A 12,600-nucleotide genomic window follows, 5' to 3' on the forward strand; every position below is an offset into this window, starting at 1 on the left:
TTCAGAGGACTCTACTGCTCAGCCTGAATGGGTATGTCCCAGAGAGTATCGAAAATTGTATTCTCCCATTTGAAATCTTCTGAGTTTTATCTTCTTGTTTTGACTAGAGGTCTCTTGATAAAGGGCCTGCAGCGTTATAAACTATCCCATTACTCACTCTCCTCAACTATCCCCAATGGAACAGGAAGGAGGTAAATCTTGGAGTCCTGCACTTCTATTCCTTAATCATACACACGAAGACCCCTCAAAGCAATAAATCTGTCTTTCACTGTAGCACCATGATTCACACCTAAAACACAGCGGAGAAGACAGGTACTTGGAAATGCCATGCCCCAAGAAAGGTATCTTAATACATTAAAAATAAGATTACTTAGGCAAACTGGTGGTGTTTCTTCTCAAACAAGACATCACACCAGCAAGTATATCATTCTAATTAAGAGTCATCAGCCGTGTTAAAGGCAAATTTTATAGAGCAAAGCTTTCCAAACAGAACATTTCAGGACTCAGTACCCTTTCTAAGCTCTATTAAAAGCAAACATCTATATCATGTTAACCCACTTGGGCATGACTTTAATTAGTGGAATTGGCCTGGTTGTTAGCATGACTTTCCTCTCATAAATTTGTCAGGGCAGAAACATGACCAATGAATGCTAAGTTTTAAGATGCTACCTAATTATATAAAACAACTCTTAGTTTTACATAGAAGTGGTTAAGAATCACAATATACTATCAATTCTCAAGAAAAATATTTGATGTTAACCCATTTACCAAGATTATGCGCCCATTTATTGACTAGACCTTGAACAGAAAGAAGACATGTTTTCAATAGTCAGAGGATTCTTTTACTTTGAATTAAAAAAAAAAAAAAGACAACTTCCCAGGTTTATGTGAATTTTTTAAATTTGGGTGGGTTTTCCTATTCAGTACACCAGTGCATCACTTTTATTTATTTGTCTTGTTGGGGAGAGGCAGTAACAGAAGTGCACAGTCAATACTTTTAAGCACATTAAAATCTCTCTAGCTGGAGAATAAGAACAATGCCTCCCTCTTGCCAAGCAAAAGCCAGCAGCCAACAGAACAAGGCCAAATGATAGAAAACACCTCCTGCAGATTTTACTAAACTTTTTTGTTGAGTTTGCACCATTATTATCAGCTGCCCTTCACAACTGCCAGCCTGTTACATCAAATTTCCTATCAGCTCAGTATCAGTATGATAACAGTACAATGGTCTCCCAGCTCCTAGATTTGAGATTGATGAGTAGATGCTAATGAGGGCTCTGTCTGCAAGATATTTTTTTATATTTGACTCCCTGACCTTAACTTTATTTCATTCAAAAATCTGGAACTAAAGCTCACATTGGGCGCTCAGAAATGCATGTAGACACTCTCTCAGCAAGAACCAGACCAAGCTGACAGACGGCTTCTTTAACTGCTTTTCAGCAAAATGGCCGCCTCAAGGATTAGCCCTGAAATGGCTGAGAACAGGAATTTTCCTAAGGACAAAGTATGACACATATTTTTCACAGGAGTAAATATATGGGATAAAAGCATTTTTTAAATAAGAACACCATGGTACACTTGGAAGAAAAAAAAAACAGTACTGAAATTGAAAATAGATTTTGTTTCTTAAAGAATGAATTCAGTGCTACCACACTTTTAAGGTTGTTTTATTTTTTATTGATTTTAAAGAGCTTTCTAATAAGATTATATGCCCTACATTGTAGGGCCAAAAGCTCTTTGACTCAATTTAAATGAATTGTGGTCAGCTCAACTTTCAACAAAGGACTCTCTTATCCACACTCCATTAACATTATATTAAAACGAAAGTATCTCCTTTGACTTTTTGGTTGTGCTGCTGGAAAACACTAATAATAATGCCTGTGTCTGTATATGCAAACAGAAATACACTTTCTCCAATAAGCCTGTGTTAACAGATCTGGCATCCATAGTAAAGTACATGGACACAATATGTTACTTAACAAAAGAGTACATCTTGATGAACGTTCCAGCACAAAACATGAGTTCCTGGGGATTATTTCAAACTTACTAGTGGCATGAATTAGCTTTTGAATGACACATTTTTTTTTTTAAATCACAGTTGTGTTATGTTTTACCTCCAGCTTTAAAGCGATGCAAATGGAAGAAAACCAATCTTAGTAAACATTCCTCTGACTATCATCAGGTTTAGGAGAATGTTATTTCGAGACCTAAAGAACAATGCAGTATAAACCACAGATGCTGGTGCCTGTCAGATATGAAATGTCCAAAGATTAACCCACAGCAAACTCTCCCAGTACTGCATTCCAGGGTCACTTAAATCCGAATGTAAGGAAGACGCCTTTTGGCTAAAAATGTAGATGTCAGGCAGCTGCACGTCAGACTTTAAAAATGATCTTTGGAAAAATCTCACAGGCTTATGCTATCCTAAAACAGCAAATACTGACTTTTCTTTCTTTCTTTTTTTTTTTTTTTAATGTAATACCAGTAAACCACATTCAAGGTCAGAAAAAGTCTACTTGGCCACCTGAATAACTCTGCCTTATTTGGTATCCAAAATTAAAAGGCAGAGATTTTAAAGTAGTAGTTAAAGGCTAGATTTCGATATGAAAACTTAAAATTGGGGCAGGGCATAAGCCAAAAGAAGGACAACTCATTTAATGGCATTTAGTAGGCTTATTTGTTAAATATACACGTTTTCATATACAGTCCACAAAGTAGTACTAAATTTAACCAAGAATGGCTAATGTCAAAACCAGACATATATGGAATGGTTATGTATATTTTCAACAGTCCCAAAATTGTTAGGCCTGCCTCGAGTAGGCTAACAGATACCTAAGAATTATTAAAATTGTAAAATATATGAAGAGGCATGCAGATCAAGGAGCACGCTAGGCAAAACATGACTAAATTGAGATCCCTGGGTGGCTCAGGGGTTTGGCACCTGCCTTCAGCCCAGGGTGCGATCCTGGGGTCCCAGGCTTGAGTCCTGCATCGGGCTCTCGGCATGGGGCCTGATTCTCCCTCTGCGTGTGTCTCTGCCTCTCTCTCTCTCTGTGTCTATCATGAATAAATAAAATCTTAAAAAAAAAAGATTAAATTATGTCCTTAAATCTATCTTCCCTTTAAAATGCACCCCCATCAGACACACTTTCACCACCACACAGAACACAACCAGAGGATTGCTCAGAGTCTACAGCCAAAATGACAGCCCAGCAGTTTGTGGGTTTTATAAATGGCGGTTTGAGATTTAGGTTTTGTTTCTCTATATAAATAAAATATCCATGGAAATACTCTCCTGACACTAGAGCATCACAAAAAAGATTCACAGACCAAGTGGTTTACCAATTTGTCTTGATCAAAGCAGAAGACCAGCTAGTTCAGGAGTCCCCTCTACCTGCCACTTGATTATGGATAGCCAGGCATAAAGCTGGTTTTATTGATTTGCCAGGAAATGCTCCCTGCCATCAAGTTCAGCACTCAATAATGAACCATAGATACTCAATTTCAATGAGGCACTAACAATCTTCCAAGAATAGAACCAACTTTCTAACAACATCTTAAAGGTTGAGGAAGAGGGTGAGGAGGGAAAGCACAGACTCAAAGGATGGGTATTAAGGAGGAACAGAGGAGGCAGTGGAGTTTTCTATTATCTGAGGATCACGCTGAGGTACAATTATGTTCAGACTGCAAACCAAGTATGCATCTAAGAGTTTTGCACTCCAGGTCCCAGTATGAATAGAGTTTATGAGCTGAAGGGAAACTTTGTTGAAAGTTATCATGGTTTACTGGTGGGTATTTTTGTACAAATTAAAAAAAAAAAAAACACTTTTTTTTTTTAAGCCCACCACTGATGCTGTGAAAGGCTCAAGAATTATACAAGGAAGCATAAATATGTCTCTCTAGCTCTGTCCGGTTGGATAACAAGCAGCTCTTGAAGCTGAAAAGTTCAAAGAGGGAACTTGTTATACCAGAGCCCTAAATCTATAAATCTTACAGCTGACATTTCCCAACCTAGGGCAAAAACAGATTAGAAGATCAGGAGGGGCATTTCTATTCTTAAGGACAGAACCAGCAGCTGCTGTCCTCATTTGGAATACTTGGCTCATGCAGACTTGTTTACGCATTTGGTGTATTCATATAATTTGCCAATTTGCTAGGCCTGACACCAATAAGGTGGCTGGACATTTGCTGTTGTCCATTTGTTGACTCACACTAACTCCAGGCCTGATGCCACATAAAGAGAACCTGGCCAGCTAGCTGAGAGAAGTCTTGATAAAAGAACAAAGTCTTGATTTCTCTTTGGGGTGGCGGGGGGGGGGGGGGATGTCAAGAAGTATCTTTCCTTTTTAAATTTTTCTAATAACCCTCTTGTTTATCCTTTCCTTTTATCAAAGCTAGGTTGATTCCTAGAATGTTTCAATAGTCATAACCACTACTCAAAAGTCAGGCACTTTAGGTAAAAACAGCTTTAGGTATTCAGCCCCAAAAGAACACCAGCTAAACAAGCATTTAATCTGAGAATGCAAACACATAGCCAGTCTCGTTCATCCTAGCACATCATTGGGCCAAGCTTCTCTTGCTAGTGAGAAGCACAACTTCAGGAAGTAGCTTTTTTTTGTTCTTTCCTTCTCTCACCCTGAGACAGCAACAATTCATACATACATATATCAATTCGTGATCTTTCCAAAGAGACCAGTGTTGTTCTTTTCCAGCTGTAATATTTAATGAAAAATCTCTAAAGTGGAGTAACAGAAAACTATGCATTTAAAAAAACATTCTTACTACACTAAGGGTATTTAAATATGGCCAGAACCACACATTTGGCTCACTCAGCCAATACATATAAGATTTCAGGAGCATCAAGAAGCCCTACTACTCTAGAACTCTCTTCTAGGCAGCTTGTCAGAGTACCCAAATCCCCACCCATTGCTTAGTGTACTAGGTATCAACTCCCTTAGATAAAATACCTACTACCTCCTTAGCATCAATTTGCTTCATACAGGGATATAGAGACCAAGACCAAAAGGGCAGAAACAGTTCAACAGGTAAACCACAGTCCGAGGGGGGAATATAACAGAAGTTTTATTTAAGGAGAGAAGCTTATAATTGGTGCGGACTGTCACCAAAGGCAGTAGGAGGATCAAAGAAGAAGGAAAGAAGTCCAGGGAAGCCGACCAGAACACAGAGAATCTTCATCCCATACTGAAGTCAACAACATTGAGGCTTGGCTTCTTCCAGCAGAGAGGAGTCTCAAGATTTATTTTCTCATAATCTGCACCATCAATCAGGTAAGACCAACATGTATTTGCTGGGAAAAAAAGGGAACAAAATCTTGCTTGCTTGTCTTGCTTGGAATTTGGCCCATCTCTCCCTATGCCCTGGGTACCAGCCAACAGTTTGCCTATAACCCACGGATACCTCCCTTCTTCTTCCTCTTTGCTCTGTGTTCTCACTCTTTTCTCCCATCTTTTCATAAAATTCTAGGAATAAGAATTAAAATCCTCTTGGGATGCCTGGATGGCTCAGCAGTTGAGCATTTGCCTTCAATTCAGGTTGTGATCCAGGGGTCCTTGGATGGAGTCCCGCATCAGGCTCAGCCTGCTTCTCCCTATGTCTCTGCCTCTTTGCCTCTCTCCCTGTGTCTCCCATGAATAAATAAATAAAACCTTAAAAAAAAAAAAAAAAGAATTAAAATCCTCTCCCCACGTAAAGGCAGGAACAATCTTTTTGAAACTTCATCCACCAAAGCTGTTTACATTGAGGAAAAGTGTCGGTCTGTTTACTCAGAATACAGAGACTTTTAAGGGAAGGAAGGAAGGGAAAAGAAAGAAAAAAAGAAAAGAAAAGAAGATAAAAGAGGAAGAAAAGAAAAGAAGAAAAGAAAAGAAAAAAGAAAGAAAAGAAAAGAAAAGAAAAGAAAAGAAAAGAAAAGAAAAGAAAAGAAAAGAAAAGAAAGAAAAGAAAATGTCCTCATCTATTGATTTTGAGTCTAGGCTTCATCCCCCAGAACCAGTTGTTTCTCACAGTTGTTATTCTGGCAAAGTCACTTCCCTATTTAGGTTGCAGACCAACAGTTCAAAGCCTACCAAAACATTAAAATATTAGCTCTGTGAATGGGATGACATCCAACCAGAACTGGAAGATTAGGCTGAGGACACGGTCAACCAGAGCAGGCCTACTTTTACTGTGTGACCAAGCAGCATTTAACATTTTGGTAGTAAGATTACAGGAGCCTGGGCCACAGATCAGCGGACTCTGGTGCCCAATTTGAAATAAGAAGCCTAAGGAACGTCCTGAAGTTTATGCAGTTGTGTTCAGTAGTCAGGTGAGCTCTCCTAAGGAGAACGTTCAGTTATCACACAAAGCAATCTCCCTACAGCAGAGAGCCCTAGTTCCCTCCCCCTCGCCGCCACTTGAGAATGGGATGGAAGCTCTGAGGAGGCTCAGCTCTGGCACAGTTGGAGCAGCAATGCCCAACACCTTTTATACCTCAAAAGACTATCACTTCTTTAAGCATCTAATGCTGCAAAGGAAGCAAAACTGGGTGAAGTCAAGTTCCAAGGAGTGGGAGTGTGGCACAGAGCAGAAGGCCCCCCAGGGGATGGGGTTCTGTGGTGCAGCCAGAGGCCCCCAGGAATGGGGGTGGAAGCAGGAGAACACAGCAGAGTTCCCCACAAATTTAAATGTGGGAGATAAGCGGGCAAGTCACAAAGCTAGCATCTGATTAGGTGAAAAACGTGCATTATGGCTGAATAGACCATAAGAAGTTAATTTTTAAATTTTTTCTACTTGTTCCCCTCATTCTTCCTTTTTACCCCCAAATGACAGTACCCATCCACTTTGTTCACAGCTCCACATTAGCTTATTCAACATCAAGCCACTTGAGAAAAATCGGGAGATAATTTACTCCTAAAACCTTGACAAAGTTGAAAAAAAAATTTCGACATTATCGGGCTCAGGCATTATCACACTTCCTGGGAGTTATGCCCAGCCCAAAGCTCCTCTGGAATGTCATCGACCATGTTGAAGACAGCAACATTTTTACAAATTCAATAAACACACACACAAGACGCAGCATCAACTTTGGTTCTTATGTCATTTCTCAGGGAGAAAAGGAGGAAGATTTCAGCAGCTGAGGCTGGAGACCACCACTAGTGACAAGGCACAGTGGGGCTTGGGGCCCCCGCTCCCAGCTGGTAGAGCAACACAGGCTTGGCCATGAACTCGCTACAGGGCTTCATTATGTCCTCTTTACCTGTCTAGAAGGTACCTTCTTATCATTGTCCTTCACAGCACAAGAAAAAACAAATTGTGCAGTAAAGAAAAATGCTTTTAGAGCCCAACACAATGGGAGACACACTTGAGGTTTTCCAGCCACTCAAGTTGAAAAAGGAATTGAAGATGGACCCTTCCCTTCTCCACTGGAAAATACAACAAGCATTACACTCTTGGGAATAGTACTTCCTAAGATCTAAAGGAAAAACGCCTTTGTCTTTGAGCTCTGCTTCCTTCCATTAGTGGACTTCTAGACACTTCTGACAGCTATTCCATCTCCTGTGTGCACCCTATTCTTATACTCAGCCTTGTACCAGCTGTGACTCACACAGAACGGTCAAGTCAACATGGCTTGTTTAAAAAAGAGAAAGTTATCTGCACACCCAGGTTCATAGCAGTATTTTTCACAATAACCAAAAGGTGGAGCAACCCAAACATCCATCAGCAGACAAATGGATAAACAAAATCTGGTAATACCCACCCAATGAAACTTTGTTCAGCCCTCCAAAGGATGTTTCTTTCCTTTGGAGGGCTGGTTAATATTCAAGCCACTGCACACAGAAACCTTAAGGACATTATGCTGAATGAAACAGGTCAGTCACAAAAAGCCCAACACTGTATGATTCCACTCACACGAGTTGTCTTAGGAACAGGAAGCAGAATGGTGGCTGCCAGGAGCTGGGGGGTGGGGGCTATGGGGAGTTATTATTTAATGGGTAGAGAGCTGGTTTTGCAAGATGAAGAAGTTCTGGAGATTGATTGCTCAACAGTGTGAATCAACATTTATTTGATTCTCTAAAATAGTAGCTGCTAGTGTCAATCTTGTTTTAGAGACAAAGGAATTGAGGCCCAGAGTGATGAAATAACTTGTGCAAGATCACGATTCCACATTGACGGGACTGATGGTGCTGAATGCATACGTCACCCCCTTTGTGTCTCACACATACACACCCCTTCTCTTTCAAAAGAATCTTCCTCCAGCTTCTGAGTAGCTGGCTTTCCCCCACACCATTCCCACTAAGCACATCACCTGAGAGTCACCAGTTACCTCCACATCACTGCTGTTCTGTGAATTTTTCTTACTTGGATTCTCTGCCAACAGGGATACATCTGACCCACCCTTTCCCTCTGGAGATTATCTCTTCCTCAGTTTTCTGGACACAGTTTTCTCCTGGTAATCCTCCTACTTGTCTGACCACTCCTTCCTTATCACATTCCTAAGAAGCAGATTTTCTTCCCCACTTTGCACCAAAACAATGGCTAATGGATGACTAAATGAATGGTGAAGCAAGATTAACTGAAGCTAATTTAACAGATCCACAGGGTTCTTTTCAGGCTTGTAATAGGTTCCAGAGTCTTCCAGATGCAGATCCTCCAGAGTTGTCACTTAGAGATAGGATTCTGTTTCACTTACTTTACACCTCAAAATGCCTAGCGCAGTATTTGGCACATAATAAAGCTTAAGATTTCATTTAATCTTAACATAGCTAAATTCTCACATTCAAAACCGCTTTCCCTAGTAGATGCTGCCAGATTTTATGGAGACAAGCTCTCAAACTACTCAATAGTCCCCCCACCTCCTTCCAGTGCCACTTAGGGGTTGCACAGACGGCCCATTTAACAGCTACAGCAGGAGGAAAGCATCTTGGTTGTACTTCCCAGGTGGTTCACAGAGCCTTGCCATGCCTCCTGGTCTAGAGCGATCCAGGCTATTTTGTAAGTGCTTCTGCCCAATACTGCCCCCTCCCTCACCTTCACATCTCAACTGCCATTCCTGCCCTCAGAGGGTCTCACCTGATATGAAAGCACTGAATGAGATTAGAACAGTCAAATATAATTTTCCCCCATTTTCTAATTTAATTAATTGAGTTAAATACTTGAAACCCTAAGGAGAAAACCCAAGGAAGTTCAAAAGGTATGTGCATGCTCAAGTCAGCTACATTTTGGTGAAGAATAAATTAGGTTAGCAATAGATTAAGTCCGTCTTAATATATCTCAATGACTAGAAAGTTCTGGTCTTTGTTACCTTCCCTTAAAGTCTCTGCTTTGCCCACTGGCTTCTGTAAATGTTCTCCATTTCACCCTTTTTTGGATAGTACATTCTGAAATCTACTTCAGATCTCTGACCTCACAGATGTTCTCCTATCAGTTTTGTGCTCAGCATAATGGAATGTTAATAGGCTCTTATAATTTACTCCACAAAAATCAACAGTATAGCACTTGCTGGGTAAAATAAGGTCCTCTGGTGGGTACAGCTATCCACACAGCTTTGGATGTGAAAAGTGACTGCTTCAAGGAACAAAAATCCATCATAGGAAATTTAGATCTTTCTTAAACTGACTTTTTACTTGCTATAGATATTAAGACTAATGTCTCACCTCATTCCGTACACCCCAAAAAACAGTGAGGGAAGAGATCCTTAAGTAGCCTAAAGCATGAACAACACCCAAATTATGGCAAAACAATAAGATAAAAATTCATCAGTGAATGATCATCAGAGTTGTGAATTTTGGCTAGTCCAAGAGAAGGCCTAACGTTTCTCTTAAGTCTAAGAAACAAAAAAACCTAACACGTAACAATAAACAACCAGTAGATCCATTTTGGACATTCAAAATGAAAATGATGGAATTCAAAAATCAATTTTTATAGAAAATTTTCAATAAATAAAAGGTCATTTTTTTTATAACAGAGGGGTGATAGTACATGAGGTAAGTCCAAGCAATCATCAATTTTTAAGACTGAGTAGACTTTTTTCCCCAAAGACAACACTGCTTTTAAAGATTAAGAAACCCCTTTCCTGTTCTCAGAGTTAGAGCAAACATTTTCTTTTTTACCAGAGTTATCTTGAATTATATGTGTATTCAAAGTTTACGCTCTTTTTTTTTTTTTTGCTGGTTTTTTTTTTTTTGCTGTTTTTTTTTTTTTTTTTTATAGAATACTCATATAAAATCATCATTTCCAAGCCAGAAGGCTTTTATCTCAAGGAGACAATTGTCTCTGAAGCTCAAGTATCTCAAAGGGGCTAACTCCACCCAGAGAAAACTGAAGCACAGGGCAGGTTGTGTGGGATGATTGGGGAGCCGGGCTAGAGTAGTAGCCCTGGGGAAAGGAGTACTCTATCACAGTCTGACTTTAGAATGGCTCCCAGGATAATAATCAAACAAGCAACCAACTTTTAGCCAGTTTTATTATTGTTCTTAAAGTCTCTATCAACGAGGAAATCTCTCACTGCCTGTATTTGGAACTGAGAACACCCATTGGCATACCACTCTTGAAGAACACATTATATAGAATATAATTTTCACCACCACCTCCACGAAGCCTTCCCAGCTACTATCCACCCCCCAGCTCCTCTATTGGAGGACTTGTTAAAAATTGTATATTCTGTTTATTTTTCTCTTTGTTAGATGAGGAGATCTTAAGGTCATGGACTCTGAAATTACACTCCCACTATATGACCAAATGCTTTGCAGAGTGCCTCAAATACAACAGGTTCTCAATAGAGCCAACAGTTTAAGGAAAATCCACTGACCATCTGTTACTGACCAGACCCGGCCCCAGGCCCTGAGGTTACAGCAGTGAATAGAATCTATGAAAATGCCAGCCTTCATCGGGCTTACATTCAAGTCATGTTTGAATGGAAGAACAGTAGAGAACATTTCTTCTTGATGGCTTAGAAATTTACTCAATGAAATGACAAGGAAAACATACATCTGGCCTACTTTTACATAATTCCTTCAAATTGTAGAAGTTCAAGCCTGAATGCCAATATAATTTAGAGGCCTGGAATTATCACCTGACTCATTAATTTCCCTTAATCAATCTCAAAGGCATGAGACAAGGCCCTTACATTTCTATCATATTACTACTAAGTCCACAAACTCTAACATGTCCCTTGGATGCAGCCCACAATTATCCTCAAAAACTGAAAACCATGTTGGGAAGGTATGTTTCAGGGGGATCAAACCTGTGCAACCATCCAATACTAACAACTAAAGCATATAGAACATAATCTTCCAACTCCTTTCACATTACACATTGTCTCTTTTGAACCCTCAAAGAGCACATGGAGTGGATAGTTCAGAGTTTCTATCTCCTCTACGGACACACAAGTGGAGGTTCAAAGAGTTTATGGCACTTGCCTAATTTCACACAGCTGGTAAGTTGCAAAGTCAGACTTAAAACCAGAACTACAGACTCCAACATCAATAGTTATACTCTAACAACATTACAGCATCCAGGGGCAGGTGGGTGGCTCAGTCGGTTCAGTGTCTGACTCTTGATCTCAGCTCAGGTCTTGATCTCAGGGTCGTGAGTTCAAGCCCTGCCCTGGGCTCCACACTGGGCATGGAGACTACTTTAAAAAAAAAAGAAAAAGAAAAAAAAGTACAGCTGAAAATGGCATTGGAAATATACAGAACACCCAAACTCAAGATGATTCTCTTGCCAACATTGCCTCCTTGCTTATATACACATACTCCCACAATCTAGAGACCCAAAGACAAATCCACCAGTTACTAGTGATGAAGGGAACTCCTTCTGCAGTAGTCAGATAGTAAAACTTCCTGACAATTTAGTTATAAGTAGTTTATGTAATTGCCTCACTCATTTCTGGATCACTGACAATGATCTTTCCATATTACTAACTATAAGGTCAAACATAGTAAGCCCCATCTGTAATCTCCTGAAGGATCAGGACACATACATTCCCCATTCATCTCCAGCCCTCAGTATATCTCCTGACAAGCAGCAAGAGTGATCACAAATATTGAATGAATGAATGACATTACTACACTAGCAACTGTGAAAATGAGTTTAAGAGCTTCGGTTCATTTTTCTACTGCTTCATTCCAGTCTCCTATTAATTAATTTTGAGCCACTTAAAGGCAGAGATGCTCTCTGTCTTCCAGTATAAATCGTGTACAGAACCCCAGATGGTGTCATGCTCATGTGGCATGTGTGTTGCATCAATATTTGCTCATTGATTTGTTGCTCAAATACCACTACTGAGTCATGTTTGTCTGGCAAATCGTGTGATTTTAATAATTAGTGTCTGAGGTGGGAAAGTGTCTTTTTATTAAAAAAGTAGGGGTGAACATGAAGTATTGAGAGTGATACTAGTCTACTCAGAAGGACGCTGGATGCAAATAGATCCCAGCCAAAAACAGAAAGAAAGAAAACTTCAAGTAGATAAAATCTGAATGTAACACCACTTTTATTGTTTTTTTACATACACACACAGCAAGGAAGCATGCCAAGTAATACAAGTACCCTCAACACCTCTGGGAGTTTAAAGAATCACTTTCTGTGTACTTGCAATGCAGA

The sequence above is a fragment of the Nyctereutes procyonoides genome, unplaced genomic scaffold (assembly GCF_905146905.1).
Source record: "Nyctereutes procyonoides isolate TBG_1078 unplaced genomic scaffold, NYPRO_anot_genome, whole genome shotgun sequence".
Taxonomy (NCBI): Eukaryota; Metazoa; Chordata; class Mammalia; order Carnivora; family Canidae; genus Nyctereutes; species Nyctereutes procyonoides.